The sequence below is a fragment of the Leptonychotes weddellii genome, chromosome 5 (genome assembly GCF_054177405.1).
Source record: "Leptonychotes weddellii isolate Sample4059 chromosome 5, ASM5417740v2, whole genome shotgun sequence".
NCBI classification, from domain to species: Eukaryota; Metazoa; Chordata; class Mammalia; order Carnivora; family Phocidae; genus Leptonychotes; species Leptonychotes weddellii.
The window spans coordinates 159,125,726-159,143,005 of record NC_138373.1 but is presented as its reverse complement, the minus strand read 5'-3'; the positions used below and the strand labels follow the sequence as shown (position 1 = coordinate 159,143,005).

At 51.8% G+C, this 17,280-nt stretch overlaps 1 long non-coding RNA gene across 1 annotated transcript in view; it reads left to right on the top strand.

Moving 5' to 3' along the window:
• Window positions 1-15,665, top strand: part of LOC145721458 (uncharacterized) — a 21,833-nt gene extending 6,168 nt beyond the window's left edge. The window contains exons 2-3 of the long non-coding RNA XR_014145134.1: window positions 11,900-12,067; window positions 14,295-15,665. This is a non-coding gene — a long non-coding RNA (uncharacterized LOC145721458). The remainder of the gene's footprint in view (window positions 1-11,899; window positions 12,068-14,294) is intronic.
• The last annotated feature ends 1,615 nt before the right edge of the window (window positions 15,666-17,280 follow it).

Here is a 17,280-nt window from a genome sequence, read left to right as displayed (position 1 = left end):
TCTGCTATAATTTGCTCCAATATACCTTCTGCCCCCCTCTCTCTTTTTTCTTCTTCTGGGATCCCAATTATTCTAATATTGTTCATCTTATGGTATCACTTATCTCTCGAATTCTGCCCTCGTGATCCAGTAGTTGTTTATCTCTCTTTTTCTCAGCTTCTTTATTCTCCATCATTTGGTCTTGTATATCACTAATTCTCTCTTCTGCCTCATTTATCCTAGCAGAGCCTCCATTTTTGATTGCACCTCATTAATAGCCTTTTTGATTTCGACTTGGTTAGATTTTAGTTCTTTTATTTCTCCAGAAAGGGATTCTCTAGTATCTTCCATGCTTTTTCCAAGCCCAGCTAGTATCTTTATAATCGTCATTCTGAACTCTAGTTCTGACATCTTACTAATGTCCGTATTGATTAGGTCCCTGGCAGTCGGTACTGCCTCGTGTTCTTTTTTTTGAGGTGAGTTTTTCCATTTTGTCATTTTGTCCAGAGGAGAATAGATGAATGAGAGAACAAAATGCTAACAGGGTAACAACAACTCCAGAAAAATATACACTAAACAAATCAGAAGAGAGCTGAAATGGGGAAAAGAAAGGGAAAGAAAGAAAGAAAGAAAGAAAGAAAGAAAGAAAAAGAAAAAAGAATATGATCAAATATGATCAGGCTGGTGAAGAGATCAGTGCCACACACTAGATTTTGGGTGTATTTTGGTGTGTTAGAAGAAACTGACTCCCAAATTTTAAAGAAAGAAAAACTTACATATGTACAAAAATAAGGGTAAATATGATGAAGGGATGGAATATGACTGTAAAGATGAAAATTATAAAAGATTTTATAAAAGGAATTGATAAGATAAGAAGTTCATTGAAAAAAAGAAAGAAGAGAAATTAAAAAAAAAAAAAGGGAAGAATGTGATCAGGCAGGAGACTAGAACAAAGCCATACACTGGAGATTTAGGGTATATTTTGGTCTGTTAGAAGAAACTGTATCCCCAAATTTTAAAGATAGAACAACTTATATATATACAAAAAATAAGGTTAACTACAAGGAAGGGATAGAATATGACTCTAAAAATGAAAAATAAAAAAGATTAAAAAAAAAGGGATTGATAAGATATTGGTTGAAAAAGGGAAAAAGAAAAATTAAAAAAAATAGAAAAAAAAAATAAAGAAAATTAAAAAAATTAACTTTGAAAGACTAAAGAATCAGGGGAAAACTGCTATGAATTCTATGTGCAGTATTCCCCTAGCGTTGGAGTTCTGCCGTTCTCATTGATTGGTAAACTTGGTCTTGGCTGGCTGTTCTTGCTGATCTTCTGGGGGAGGGGCCTGTTGCCATGGTTTTCAAATTTCTTTGCCAGAGGCGGAATTGCCCCACCCTTGCCGGTCCGGGCTGAGTCATCTGCTTGGGTTTGCTCTCAGGAGCTTTTGTTCCCTGCAAGCTTTCCGTACAGCTTTGGAGGCGGAGAGTGAAAATGGCGGCCTCCCAATCTCCGCCCCAGAGGATCTGAGAACTCGGGGCCCCGCTCCTCAGTGTGTTTCCAGAGAAAAGCAGTCAGTCACTCCCGTCTCCCCAGTCTCCGGCTGCACTCTGTGCTCACCCGGCCTGTGACCGAGCATTTCTATCTCTGGCACATGACCCTGTTTGGAGTTTCCAAACCCAGCAGATCCCTGTGGTGCGCTCCTGCGCCGCTCCTCCCGGGGGAGGAAGGGGAGTTTCCCCGGATCTGCCTCTTGTTGGGTCCCTGCTGGAGGAGCAGGGGCCTGACTGTGCTGCGGGTCACGGTTTATGGCAACCCTGAGCTGAGAGCCTGCGCCTCGGCTCTGTCTCTGCAGCCAGCTTCCCCGCTCCGATACCTGGGAGCTCTGCTGCACTCAGGCACCCCTGGTCTTTATGTGACCCTGAGGGTCCTGAGACCACACTGTCCCCGTGAGGGTTCCACCCCCCGCTTAGCCACTGGAGTGATGTCCCTCAGCGGAGCGGACTTCTAAAAGTTCCAATTTTGTGCTCCACGGCTCTATCACTTGCCAGAAGCGGCCGACGGAGGCCCCCTCCCCTGCTGTCTATCTTCCCGAATATCACCTTGGATTCACTTCTCCACACGTCCTACCTTCCAGAAAGTGGTGGCTTTTCTGTTCAGAGTTGTTGTTATTCTTTTCTTCAATCTCCTGTTGAGTTTGTAGGTGTTCAGAATGGTTTGATCCCTATCCAGCTGAATTCCTGGGACCAGATGAAATCCAGGTCTCCTACTCCTCCACCATCTCGCTCTGCCCCCTCTACGTTTTCCTTTGACAGGGTTTTTCTTTGGGTTTTTTTTGGTGAAGGACTCCTTTTCTATCTTTAGATCACAAAGATATTTCCTGTCTTGCTTTTAAGAATTATAACATTTTATCTTTCATTGGTAGGTGTGTCGTTCATGAGGACTGATTTTTGGGTATGGCAGGGGTTAGCAAACTGTAGCCCCAGGATCAAATGTAGCTCACTGCCTGTTTTTGTTAATATATTGGGATCCAGCCATGCCCAGGCATTTCTGCATGGCTGCTTACATATTGGCAGAGCTGAGTGGTGAGACAGAGGCCAATCATGTGGCTTTGCATAGGCTGAAATACTTACTCTCGGGTAGTTTATGGGAAAGCTCTGCTGAACCCTGGGATGTGGTGGAGGTTGGGTTGGTGTAACTGTTTCTTCACGGGGATATCTGGGGCCCCGTATTGCTCACTGAGCTGTGCTCCCTGGCAGCTCAGCCTCTGCCCCTGTCATGTGTTGGTGTCCAAGGAAGCTTATCCTGATTCTGGTCACTTCATTCTTCCCTGAGCTCTGTCTAACCTGGGGCCACCACCACTCTGTCCGAACTGCTGTGGTTTATGGCGAGTCTTGATGCCTGCCCGGCAACTCTCTATTAGGATACTTCAAGAATGCTTTAGCCATTTCTGACCCTGGCACTTGCATATAAACTGTAGATGCATCTTGTCAAGTTTCACAAAATTACACTGTTCTTCTGTAACGCTGAGGGTGATGTTTGTGTAATCAGAGCAAGTTATCTTGTGCTCTTTATTAACTAAACTCTTAAAAATCTTGTTTTGAATGAATGCCAGGTTCTTAAAATTCTTTTTCTGTATCTATTGATCTGGCAAATGATTGCTCTCTTTTCATCTGTCATAGAGTGAATCACATTGATTCTGGGTGTTCTGTTCTCTGTGTGAAACCTCAAATTTCTGGGACAAATTCCACATCACTCTGAAGTCCGATTCTATTATTTACCAGTAGATTTGGTTTGGTCCTGTTTTGCTTATGATTTTTATGTCTATGCTTACGGGTTGGTTTGGCCTGAAATTTTCCCTTTAAAAACTTGTCTTCAGTAGATTTTTGGCATGAAATTGTGCTAAACTCATGAGAGCCCCTGGGTGTTTCTCCTCTTTCTCATCTGTGGAAAGTTTGTGCAGGGCCCATGTCAACCCGTCGAGCTCCGGGTGGGACTTCTGTGAAGCCCCGGGGCCCCGGGTATGCCTTTGTAGGGTGGTCTTGTTTCTATTGCACGATGGACTTCCTAATGACTGGAGGGCTCTCATGTTCTGTTTCTTCTCGAATATGGCCTTTTTCTGAGAATTTGTCAATTTCATCCGAATGTTCAAATTTATTGGATGTACGTTGCTTGCAGAAATCTGTTCTGTACCTGCCTACCTGTAGTGTCTGTTTCCCGTCTAGATTTTCCAGAAGTTTCTCAACTTTGTTCTGCTCCTCTCTGCTATATGGTTGTTGTCTAGGTGGTTAATTTTGGATGTTTCAGTTTATTTCATTTTTCTGGCTCACCCATGCTGAGGCTGCACTGCCCATGTCTGGTGTGGAGTGTTTTCCAACTTCAGTCCTTCGTCTTCTACTCCACTGGGTTGCCTAGAGCTCACTTCTTCATTTGCAGACTCTGCAGACTCTGGTTACTCACGTGGCTGCTTCGGACCTGCCTGCCCTGAGCTCGGACAACATCTCCTGGGACATCAGCTGGACCTGCTTCATGGCCCAGCATGGAGGCAGCTCTTGTAAACGTTTCATGAGTATTGGAAACAGTAGGTAAAATGTGTGAGGCTCAGTGTTCTGTGTGCATTCATTAGCTTATGCTCATGCACCTGGTGGCCGACCCTCACTCCTCAGGACTGATGACCTTGCAAGAACAGGGCCGTTCGAGTGGCGACATTCACTCCACGGCCATGAATGAGGAGCGGCCAATCGCAGGCCTCTGAGTTGATCGGAGAACATTCAACACAGGGCTGTTGATCATCCACTGTAGCCTGGGTGCCGGGGGGGCGTCAGGGAGGAGCGGGGCCACTGCGGGGGCATTGACGCCCACCCCCTTCCCACTCCCACTTGGGCTGTTTCTCCAGGGCCCTGGCTGGCTGCGTTCCGGGTTAGTTCGCCTCAGTTCTGTCTGCTGGACTGCTCGCCTGACCCTCACGCCCCAGGGGTTCCGTGTGAGGCTCTGCACCCAGGGTCCCTTTCTGTTGACAACCAGGGATGACCCTGCTGGCCCCGTGGTCTGGCCCAGCGCCCATGGTGGGGTGCAGCAGGTGGGCCAGCAGGGAGGCCCCTCCCGGGCGGCCCCATCGCGGGCTGAGGGGAGGAGGCAGTGCCCGCCCGCTGCTGAGCTGTACCATCCTGAGGCAGGAAACCAGAGTCACATGCTCAAGCACTTCCATCGTCTTGTTAAGAAAAGCAGCCCTTCCCATCAGAAAAACAGCTCAGAAATCTCGGAGGCACAAAAGAATAGGATCTGAAGGATGATGCCATATTTTTGGACTTTGCCTTGTGGATTGCTAATTGTAACAGAATATTCACACCCAGTGGGGTTACGGGCAGCTCCGTTCCCTGACTGCAGAGAGGGGGGTTGTAGAAAGCAGCGTGCCTGGTGCCTGCCACCCTTTCTGGATCACTGGCTCCTCATCGGCCGCGCTAACAGGCTGGTGCTCGCCAAGTCGCGCTCAATGCATCATGGTTTAATCAGATGTGGCCGCTGTCGGGTGCCGGGCCCGAGAACAGCATGCAACCCAAATGATCTGATCCATCCAAAACATCTTAATGCTGTCAGCGGGCCTCAGGCTGGGCCTGGGGGAGGTCTTGCATGGATGGACATGGGGTGTGTGCACGGGGAGGGCAGGGCCACCCCCCCAGGGCTGCAGGGCCGCCCCAGGGTGGCTGCAGGGCTGGGGGAGGTGGTGAGGGCTGGCACTGTGTACTGGGTCCCAACCAGGCCCTCACGGGGCTCAGGCCTGGGGGACAGGTTGTGATGAGGGTGGATGCTACTGCCACGGGGCATCTTTGTGGGGGGCCGATGAAGTGCAGACCCCGTGCAGGCCGAGGGATCAGACTGGAGTTGGGGTAGAAGTCTGTGGGACAGCCGGGCTCCTGCCAGCTTGGGGGGCTCCAGGCATGAAACCTGCCCCTGATGGAGCTCTGGGGCCGGGGGGCAGAAGGTCGGAGGAGTCGTGGGCCGCCCCAGAGCCGTGAGTGGACAGGTCTGTCTAGGAGGGAGGCGAGGGTTGGGCAGGGGGAGGTATTTCTGAGGAACCTTGCTCCGAGACGCCCGCCCACTAATGCTCTCTGTTGAGGTAGCTTTGCTCGCCTGGCAAGTAGGTGACAGTGAGTGGGCTCCTGCCTCCTCTGCAGCACCCCCAATCTGCGCCCACTTGGGGTTTGGGGGTGAGCCCCTGCGGTAACAGGCCTCCGATTGACCCGCCGGCTCCCTGACTTAGGTCCATGTGGCGCCCCCCAGCCCCTCTGGCTCACATTCTTCTTGCGTGTCTTGGGGTCTCCCCTGGGGCTGAGGTGGCCTTGCCCCCTCCTGCCTCCCCTCTGCTCTTGCCACGAGGCCGGCTGACATGGACGAGGGACCACAGTTGGCCTTGGTGCTTCGTCAGTCGGCTGACTCCAATAGCTGAAAACAGACAAGGTCTACTCAGGGTGATGGGACAGGGACTGTTTGCTGAGGTCAGTCCGTGTAAGGACGGTGACCTACCTGCTCCTTTACCCGAGATCTTAACCTACCTGCACCTCTACCTGGGACGGTGACCTAAGTGCACTTTTACCTGGGACAGTGACCTAAGTGACTGCCAAACAAAGTAAAACAAAACAAAAACGTGAGAGGAACTCTTCAGCACAACAGAAGAAATGCGTCACAGCTTCCGTGTGAATTAAATACGATACACTGAATGTCTTATGACATGTTGGATTCTCTCTGAATATTGACTTCCACAGATTAATTTACAGACATCCGGACGCTATCGCTTCGACTTGTCTCTAAGAAAGATTTATCGTTCAGAATCTCAAGGCTTTGCTTGCATCTGTGTCGTTCTCCTAATCAATCGTGGAACACCCGTGGATTTTAATGACAGATAAGGGCCAAAACACATGCACACTTAATTTTTAATTTTAATTGATGAACAATAAACAGAATTACTAACTGAAACGTTCACAGTCTCCAAAGCACGGACCTGTGTTGTGGCCACAGACAGAGACGATCCCCACGCAGGGCTCCGGGCGCTGGCTCGGGACATGCTCTCTGGGAGCCCCGGGGGGTGCTTTATTGCCCCCCAGCCGTGGCACCACCTGCCAGCTGAGCACGGCCCCTCACTGTTTCCCGTCTGCCCCCAGGGAGGTGAGACCGGAGGGCAGGGCCTCGAGTCTTTGTGCTCCTCCCAGCGGCTCCTGGGACGGTGCTGGGACACAGTAGGTGCTTAATCAGTGTTGGGAGAATGGGCAGATGGAGTGTGGGGTCACCTCCTGGTTGGTCTGTTTCGGTCATGAGATATTACACGTGTGTAATCAAATGCTGGAAATTTCTGGAATGTCTAGGTCAACTCCCTGAGGACCACATGTGCCCAAACCTGGGAAACCCTTGTCCTCACCACTGAGTGAGGGTCCGAGGGGTGAAGGCGGGCACGGTGCCGGGTGGGGGTGGCAGGGCTGAGGAGGCTGCCCCGAGGCCCGAGGTGAGGGTCTGCGGGGGCTGGAGGGGAGGGGCCAGCAGCAGCTTAGCTCGCAGCCTGCAGTGGGGCAGGGCCGGGGAGGGAGGGGGCTGGCTCTTGGCGTTCTTGGGGTGGCGGGGGGTGGGGCGTGGGCTCGTTTCCCCAGGAGCTCCGTGCAGCCCAGCACGTATTTCCTGCAGGTGCACTTGGCTCAGACAGACTTCCGGGCACCGGACGCGCTGCTGGGCATCCCCCGCGTAGCCCGAGGCCTCTGGGGAGTGGGGACCTCGGCCGGGGTCCGCAGGTGTGAAAACTCACAAATGGAGGCTGAGGACCCCCGGGAATGGTTTGTTTCCCACACCGTCTCGGCGGATCCCGTTTCCCCTTTTGCCCTCGAGGTCGGCAGGTACCGCTGCCACCACCCAGAGGCCCTCCAGGCTCCGTGAACCCACGCTGTCAGGGGGCGTCCCCACCCCAACAGGTCCTCATGAGGGCACCGGATCCTGTTTCCTGCGTTTGTTCTGAAGGATTGTTCTTTGAAGCACGAGCCACAGGATGAACTGTGAACCTGTGCCTCACATGAACGTGTCCGGATGATTGTGGCCGTCGTCCGAACGGACTGCTCTGGGGGCGTCGGGCCCTGCTTGCAGCCCCTGGCTCTGGACGGGGGTTGAGCCACTGCCCAAAGGTCACCGCGGAAGGAGGGACCCCCATGGCCTCCCTTCGCCGACCCCAGACGGGTGGCCACCGGAGCTTCCCTCTGCCTGGGGGGCGCTGCGGAGGCCCGAGAAGGGCTTGTCTGTGCGCACCGTGTCGTGGCCATGCCCCCATCAGAGGGAAAAACTGCAGGCTTGAGTAAGAACCTTCTTGGGAAATGTGCTCTGGAGGGAAAGGTCTGGTGCCCGTCACGGCGGGGTGAGGGCAGGTGGGCTGCAGCAGACCCTGACACCCCCCGGGGGGCTCCAGGAGCGGCTGCCTTGCTGGGGCCCCGTTCACTCTCCGAAATGCCCTCAAAGGATGAGGTGGCCCCACTGCGCTCTGGACTTCTCTCCGCCAAGGTTTCAAGAAAACTCACCGCGTCAATCCAGGTCGTGTTGCTTGCCGCCGTACCTACAGGAGTCTGTTAGCACCAGCAACTAAGCCCCAGCCGGACGCCCGCATGCGGCCTCCTGACAGCCGGGAGATGAGGGAGCAGACTCCCCACCCCTCACTTTCTTGGGCCAGCCCAACTGGTTTCTGACCCGTTTCTTGGCTGATCGAGGGCTGAAGAGATTTGAACCCAAACTGGGAATTTTAGGTCTGAACTTTGGGGCCCCTTGCACCGTGCTCTCCTGGGGAGCCAGGTGGGTAGATCCTGCGGGAAGCCACTGCCGGGGCCGCTGGACGGGCTGGGCAGGCAGGGGTGTCCCCCAGTGGGGCCGGGGGACCAGGAGTGGGGTCTCAGGATGGGCTGGGGAGGCAGGGGCGTCTCCCCAGTGGAGCGGGAGAGACAGACAGAAGTCACCATATCTCTGGTGTGGGCTCCATCTCCCGCCGTCCCCGAGGGGCCTGCAGGACGGCTCCCGTGGTGGCCACGGCTGGTGGGGGAGCTCCCTCAGGGCAGAGCCTCATTGGGGTTTTCCGGATGTTTCTCTAGCATCCAAACACGACTTGGAGAGCTTTCTATGAGCTCGTAATGAGAAACTGGCCTGTCTACATTTTTAAATTGAAGTCTTCTTATGAGATTTTAGTGGGAACCTGTGCTCATTTGAAACCCGGGGAGTGCAGGGAAGAGAAAGCATCCCAGCAGCCGCCCACCCCTCCGGGCTTGGTGGTGGGCCCCCCTCTGCGTTCTCAGCTGTGGACGCGCATCCACTGAGCAGGAGTGAGCTTACCGAGTACGTGAGTGCACCTGCTGAGTTTTCACACACACGTTTGCCGACTGTGGGAAACCGTTCATGATCATCACCTTGGAGGGATGTACGCTGTCCCTCAGCACAGTTGCCCCCAAATTTACGCAAAACTGCTGAGTTACTGGACATTTATGTTCTTTTTATTTTTTCTAATAATAAACATATTTACCTAGAAGACGGTCTCTGTTTTTAAGAAAACGTGCTTGTAAGGTATGAATGCCAAGACACAGTTTCTTGACATATCTTGGAAAACTGCTTTCCAAAGAGATGGGTTTTATCCCCCAGGATTCTACTCTTGGAGCTTGTGTCTGCCAAGCACGTGGTTATAATTTAAAAAAACAGTAACCCTATGCCATTTCTATTTTAATATGCCCTGTTTGATGATTAATTTCAAAAATTTAAAAGGAGAAGTGAGTGAAGAGAAGGAAACGTGCTGTCATATCTGCCTTACATCCTTTCTCCCCAGCGCACCCCCCTTTTAAGTCATCTCCACACCCGACATGGGGCTCGAACTCACGACCCCGAGATCTAGAGTCGCGTGCTCCTGCAACGGAGCCAGCCGGGCGCCCCTCCTTTTTTTTGCCTAAAGAAACTTGCCTTACAGACGCAGTCTCCTTCCCCAGCCCCGTTCTCCTGCTCCCTCCCGCGGCGTCCCCAGGGTCTCTCCCATCTGCATTTGCATCATACACGCGCCACCAAAAGTGAGGTGTCCTCCTTTGTGCAGACGTTATTTTAATACCTATAAAGTGTGTTGTGCCCCAACCCGCTCCGTTGTATCTTCCAGAAGGACTTTTCTTTGATTCTTATCGGTGTAGTTCACCCATAATACGAAAACGCCGACATTACCTTTCTTTCTATGGAACATTTGACGAGATTTTAGTTTTCTCAACTACAAACAAGGTGGTCTCTCTGGGCTGGGCTCCTCAGCCGTGTCTCTCTTACACACACACACGCACACGCGCATGCACGCGGGACAGAGCTGTTAGAATGCAGATCCGATCAGCAGGCCTGGGCTGGGGCCCGAGACTCTGCATTTCCCACGTGGTGCAGATCCTGTGGGTTCACGACCACACGTGCCTGGCAAAGCTCTGGGGAGTGAAGTGACCGGCTGGGGACCAGGCCTGCCTTCAACCCACGTTCCTGGATGTGGACTGGCATCCAGGAAAATCTAGATTTTCCCAATTAAAGAGTGTTGAACATGACTTATGCCTTTTTTTTTGCATCGATTGAGAGAATTGTCCGATTCCCTCTTCCAGGCTATTAATGCAGTGAAATCATACAGGTTTCCAGACCCTTCCTTGGTCATGATGGATAGATTTAAAAATACCGATTTTCAAATATTTTTGTATGTTTTATATTTGTGAATAATTAAATTTGCTAATAACTTATTCAGTGTTTTCCCGGCACCGGACCTGCTCCGTTCCTGACGAGCATCCCTGTGACTTTGTCATCGCTCCGCCGTATTTCCCATGCTGCTCGTCTCTCGCTTCTTCCAACATTGCCTTTTTATCTTTGACTTTTAGAACTTTGCCTGTATTCTTGCTTATCCTGCTTGGACTTTGTTGAATTTTTTGCACCTGTAAGTTAACTTTTCCACCAGAGTTTGGAAGGTTTTGGCCATTATGTATATCTGGCAACTGTTTGCATTTTTCCCTTTCTCTCTTCCCCCGGGATTCAAATGATGCAGATGATTCTGTCCCACGGGTCTCTGAGGGTCTGTTCGCTTCTTTCAATCTTATTTACTTTCTGCATTTTTGATCAACCTCAAGTTTACAATCCTTTCTTTGGCCGCCTCCAAACAGGTATCAAGGTTATTTAGTAAATTTATGTTCCAACTATTGCGGTTACCAGTTCTAGAATTTTCACTTTTTATTGTTTCCATTTGTCGGTGGAGATTTCCCATGTTTATTCATTGATACAATACTTTCCTGTACTTCTTTCTATATATTTTATTTTTTCTTTGAATGTACGTTTATTTTTTGAACATAACAGCTGCTTTGGTGTCTTTTTCTGTTAAATCCAGCATTTGGTTCCACTTGGAGTTAATTTACATTGATTGCCTTTTATCCTGATTGTGGGTCCAACGTCCCTGTTTCCTTACACATCTAGTACTGGGTTGAGGACATTGCAGACGGCACATTTTGTGTCCTTCTGGGGGTTATTTTTCCTCCGTGTGCCGTAGGTGGTGAAGTGGCTCACACCGCCAACCTTGTCCCCTGTGCACTGGGCAGCCCCTGATGCCTCCGACTGCCCTGTTTTTGTGGTTTCCCCCACGGTGCCCTCCATGCCTTTGTAACTTGGCAGCCGGCTATGGTCTGGCCGGCGGGGAGCTCTCCGCTCACGCCGGCTCTGATATCGGGTGCACATGGCTTTCGTTCACTGCAGACCTCACAGCTGAGGAGTGCACTTGGTTAAAAGAGCAGCGGCTTCCAGCTCTGGCTGGTGCCGGTCTCCAAGAGCAGATTTCCGTGTGGCCTCTGCCTGCATCTCCATCAGGCCCTGGGTCTTTCTTGCAGGCAAGGAGCAGACACGCAGCATTTGCATCTCACGTCTTCCAGTGCCCCAGTTTCCAGACAAACACAGCTGTGTGTGTAGAGGGGGCAGCCTCCGTGGTCCCGTGGTCCAGAAAGCCACGTGTTCTGAGGCTTGGTTTTCCAGCTGCAGTGTCTCCAGACTGAGTCTCCCGTGACTTGCTGCCTCGGAGAACGGTCACACTCCCGCTCTGCCGCTCTGCTGTGGTTTTTTTTTTTTTTTTAATTTTTAAAAAGATTTATTTATAATTGTAGAGAGACACAGAGGGCGGGGTGAGGCACAGAGGGAGAGACTCTTCCAGCAGACTCCCCGCCGAGCGTGGAGTCCGACACGGGGCTCGATCCCACAACCCGTGAGATCACGACCTGAGCCGAAACCAGGAGCCGGTCACTTCACCGACGGGGCCACCCACGTGCCCACCGCTGCTGTGGTTTTGAATCCCAAAGTTGTGTCAGTTTTCGTGGGGTGAGTCACTTCCCATGAATCTTTTTCAATGCATTCTTAGGTATTTTGAAATTATTTTCAGATTCAAGTCCATTGCGTGGAACTACTTTCGAGTGAAGACACTGAAGTTGACCTTATGTTCCCAGAAGGCTCCTTGTGCAACCAAAGTTAATGGTTTTCCCTGTGAGTCCTGTGGATGCCTCTGGGTCTGCGAGGGCCTGAGCTTCTCCTACGAGAGGATCCAGAGCAGGTGGGGAGACAACTGTTTACATTGGGTTTTGTTTAATTTATCTTTGAGCCAAGAGTACAGAGTCCATTCCCATCACATTACCTAAGACAACTCCAAAGATCCTTATTCTAAGATCAATTTTATCCTAGAGTGGCAACCACTTAACACCAAGAGGCCCTGTGCTTTTAGATGAATAAAGGTCAAACCATCCGACGTCTGGACAGCAGCTCGTTCATCATGCGGACCAGAGGGCCACACGGGGAAAGGTTAATGGATGCAAAGGACTGGATTTATCTCAACAAGCATGTAATGATGCCTGGGAGCAGACATTTCCATTTTTATTCAGTTTAGTGCATGGATATTTGCGGTTTTCAGTTCTGACGACTCCATTTAGGATGTTCGCCTGGGAAACGTCTTGCAAGGGTCAAGGCTGTGCTTGGCAGGAATCTCCTCTCTATTATCTGCAGGAGGACAAAAAGTGTCGCTGATGGAAGCAAAGATGATAAATTAATAGGTTATAGTCCCCCTTTCCAATAACCCCCATCCACCATGTGCATTTGCGTTAGTCCCTGTCTTGTGGAAGGGGGAAGAGATGACAGGCAGTGGCTCTCCTTGGGATGGGCTGTCTCTGCTGCACCTGGGGTAGGAACCAACATAAACTCACCTGACTAATGAAAAGTACCGAGGGAGAAGCCAGTGGTCTAGGGCTGAGCGCAGCCTGGGCTGGGAGCCTGCTGCCCCGTCCACTCGTGGCCGGGGAGGGCGGGGGAGATTTCTCAGCACTGGAGGGGCCAAGGCCAAGGGGCTCAGCTCGGTTTCCGGGCCACCCCGATGGCTGGGAAAGTTCTGAGGAAAACATTAGGAATCACTGTGTCTAAGAGTAGAGGAAAGGCAGACCCATTGTCCTGCCCGCGCAGGGGCCAGGCGCATGTTGGAGAGGCCTGTTCTCCCAGGGCAGTGAAGGCAGGAACCCCATGGACCACTCATCCTTACCCCAGGCTCCTTGGGGATCAAACTTATGGGACTCAGTCCCCTTCAGTTAACACAGGAGTGGGGTCTCCTGCCACCCTGCCGTGTCAGTCAGGGTGGGGTGCTCGGTCAGGATGGAGTCTGGGGGAGGCAGGGTGGGACTCCTGCTGGTGTCGGTCCTTCCTTTGCAGCCTCAAGTTCCCGACCTAAACACTGGCCTTGGCCTTGGCCAGTGGCTGTTCTTGGCGCAGGGGCCGTGCTGTCCCCCTGGACATAGCAGTCGGTGAGCGGGGCTGTGGGCAGGCTTCCAGGCAGCACGGATGAGCTAGCAGCGCTCACTGAGGAAGCAGCATTCTGGAAGACGCCCCTAAACTGGCCAAGGGGTCCTTGGGGCTGAGCATGTGATGACCCGGGGGGCAGCTGAGGCTGGGTTGGGGGGTTGGCTCGCCGTGCTGCCCTGCTGAGGACCAGGGCAACGAGCCCAAACCTCCGTGGACACGTCCACCCCACCTTCTTGCTGCTGCAAGTGAAAGTTATATCATTTCCGTTTCTCTGGTGGTCCTCTTTTTTTTTTTAAAGAAAACCCAGATTAATTACTAGTTTTATTGGATATTGAATAAATATCAAGCAGATGTTAGCAGCACGTGGAAGATGAACAGCTCTTGTAAAGAACATAATTTATTTCTCATTATCATGATGTTTACTTACGCTTTATAAATATTCTAAGATGAACCTAAAGCGCGTGGTGCGTCCCTGGAGCTTCTCTGGAGGTTGGGTGCGGCCGATGCGCAGACCAAGGGCTGGCTTCCCTGTCTCTGCAGCGTCTTCTCCTCCCACATGGCTCGTGGCCCGTCCGCTGTGATCCTGGCTCCAGGCTCCCCTCGTGGACCTGGTGTGCGCGTTCTGTAGACGCAGGCTCGCGGTGCCCGGCCGTCAGACCAGGGTTCCAAACGTCTGATCCCGAGCTGTGTCTGGTCCCTCTGCACTTCCCGTGTGGCTGTGTGTCCCCCAGGAGGGCTTCCGACTGGTCCCACCAGCTTTTGCATTTATTTCCCTCAAGTTTATTCCCAGGTGACTTTTCTTTTTTGCACCTGTTACACAGTGGGCTACTTTGTCCTGGGTACCCCTTCACTGGGACTGTCTGTAACAAAATTGTTTCTTTTTGTGTCTCCATTTTGTATCTTCTTTGTGGTGGTTTGGGTCCTTTGGTTTCCCATGGGTCCTCAGGTGCATGGTGATGTCATCTGTACTTAGTCCTAATTGTACCTCCTCTTTCCAGTTTTTACACCTTCGGTTGTCTTCTGGCACATGATGGAGACTCCCTGGAGCGCCCTCGGCAGGTGCCGTCTGAGCAGGTGTGCACCTGCTGCCCGTCACCGGGACCCCCAGAATGTCTGTGGGAATGCTGGCTGTGGTTCATCTGCCTATGGAGCTGGTGAAGACCGTCCTCACGCTGAGTCACGCCAGCCTGCCCGGCGCCGCTGGGTTCTGAACCGTGTGAGCCTGCTAAGCCGTTTGCATTTGCTTCCAGGAGAGAGAACCGTGGCCCCCACTCTCTCGTATCCCTCCGTGCAAGGAGTGCGCCGTTCAGCCACCTGACTTCTGCCCCAGCGACTGAGCAAGGCCCCTTCCTCCTGCGCGCCGTGGCCTCCCCTCACCCCGAGCTTGTGTGCATGGCTCTAGCTCCTACCTGCAGAGTCTCAACCTGCTTACACCTGAGTGAGTGGAGAGTGCAGGTGCTGCACTCGGCACCTTCTCTCTCCCTCTCCCGATTTCGTTTCACAATCAGCGAGATTTCCTTTGTGCTCTGTCTGAACCCTGCCTGTGTGTTTTGATCCCAGACCCCAGCTAAACCTTGTTGCTGACAACCGGTGGTCTCTGGCGGCTGGTGCGCCTTCTGGCGGCTTCTGTGGGAGGCCAGGGAAGCCCCGGGGGCGGTCTGGACATGAAGTTCTTGCTCGCCCTTCCTTTCCTTGAGATCTTGTACGAACCCTCCCCTGCCTTGTGGCTTCATACTGGAAGCCGCCTCATTTTCTTTGCTCTGATGTGGCCTGAGTTCTCCTTCCGTCTGTCCAGAGGGTGGCTGTCCTCACCTTCTAACCCCATGGCCGGGTCCTGCCTCGATGTCCATGGTTTGCCCATAATTTCCATGATTTCTCCTTTAGCTCTGCATCTCCTTCTGCCTAAATTAGACTCTGAAGTTATCAATTATATCTCAAATCAAAATGAACTTATTGAATGTTTTCAAATTTCTTTTCTGTTCAAATATTCTAAATCTACTAAATCTCTTGGCTTTGTCTTCTGTGTTTTGGGATGTCTATTCTTCTGTGTGATCTTTGTATTCTAGTTTTTCTTTATGAGATTCTTTGAGTTTTTTTCTGTTATTTATTTATGTTTTTTAATTTTGCCAGTCCAGCTTTCTTTTCTGTTTTTCGTCTATGTTGTCCTTGAGATCTTGTATTTCTGCTTTATGGCCTTCCTTCAGAGTTGCAACTACTTCTTTAAGTTTTTTTTTTTTTAGAGGGAGAACACAAGTGGGGTGAGGGGGAGAGGAGAGAGAGACAGAATCCCAAGCAAACTCTCTCTTGAGTGGAGCCCGACACTGGACTCGATCCCATGACCCAGAGATCATGACCCAAGCCCAAACCAAAAGTTAGATGCTTAACTGATTGAGCCACCCAGGCACCCTTTGATTAAAAATGTTAAAAAAAAAATGTATTGACTGTTGGTTCAATTTTCACTTGCTTTCCAGCCACATTTTTGTGTGTGTGAATTTCCAGTTTCTGCGGCACTTCACTGCTATTTCCCACATTTTTTCTGATGGAATTTTTCCCGGACACTTCTGTCCTTCCTGTTCATGTGTGCATTTGAGTGTGTCTGGTTTTCATTACCTACACTGACCAGCGGTGCTGTGGGCCCAGAGTCCTGCCCGCCCACACATTCAGCGGACCAGCGAGGGCCATACCGGTGAGCAGTCGTCTCCCCAGTAGTTGACCCTGGTTCCCCCAATCCTCCTCTTTCCCTCAGAGCCGACTGGTTCAGCTAAACTCCTCTTGCTGCCTGATTCCTAGTTCCGCTATTCACACCTGCAATGCCCTGGATCCCGCCGACCCCCCTCCCCACCAGCTGCTGTTCTCCACACTGCTTTCGGAGACCGATGGCCCTCCTGGGGCCCATATGGCCCACACGGCCATCCCCTCCCCGCTGGTTTGGCTGTCTTTGGATAGGGTCTCACACGCAGATAATGTCTGAATGTTGAAATGTTTCAAATTCTTCACTCGGTACTCTGGAGAGAAGCCCACCCAGCTGTGGGCAGATCACTGGTTTCTCAACCTATCTTTTGGGTGCAGTGTAGATGGGTCTGGGGTCCCAGACGTGCTGATCACTGGGGTGCTCTTGGGTCTGGTGCAGGAGTCTGAGGTCGGTGCAGGTTGCAACCATCTTTGGAGCCTGCCCCTGAGAACATTGGGGAGAGTTTGGTGGAGGGGTCATCACTCTTTGTTGAGAACTTCAGCTCTGGTGAGCCAGCGCTTGGCCTCAGGACACTGGCTCTGAGGAAGGGGGGTGTAGCACCAGGGCGTGGGGTCCTGGGCTTGGAGGGTATTGTCCCTGTGGGGTCGGGCATGGGCGCCAGAGGGGGCTCCCAGGAGGAGCCCAGTCCCTACTCTTTGGGACAAGACTGGGAACCTCAGCAGGGAGGCTGCTTGGAGCCCAAATCCTCTGGTGTAGGAAGTGGGGAGTCTCTCTGAGGATGCCAGGAGGATCCTTCCATCCGGGGCCCTACGGCCACACGTCTGGTCTCCGTTAGGGCCGCCGCAGTCCGTCAGCACCTTCCTCACCTCAGGGTCCCTGGACCCCGTCAACTTCCCTTTGCTTCTCATATCACAGAATCTCAGGCCACAGGGCTTTTTTGGTCAATACGCTTGCACTGAAAATGTCTGGGATGAATAGATTTAGTACATAATCAATAGGGCATTTTGGAAGGGGGAGAGTCAACTGTGCCATAACGGTTGGGTCCGTCGGATCCGTGGGTAGGAAATAAAAACCAGGTTACGGCTCTGAGCGCACACCACTCTGGAAAACTAGGCCTTCGAGAGCGAGCAAAGCAGAATTTGTAATACTTGTGGGGAGAAGAAAGGACGATTTCCCAATGTTGAGTTGAGAAGCACTTCCTAAGTGAGACACAACACCCAGAACCCCTCACGGGAAGGAGCGAAAGACGTGAACATATGGACATAACTCGAGCAAAGGAGAGTCTGTGTGAG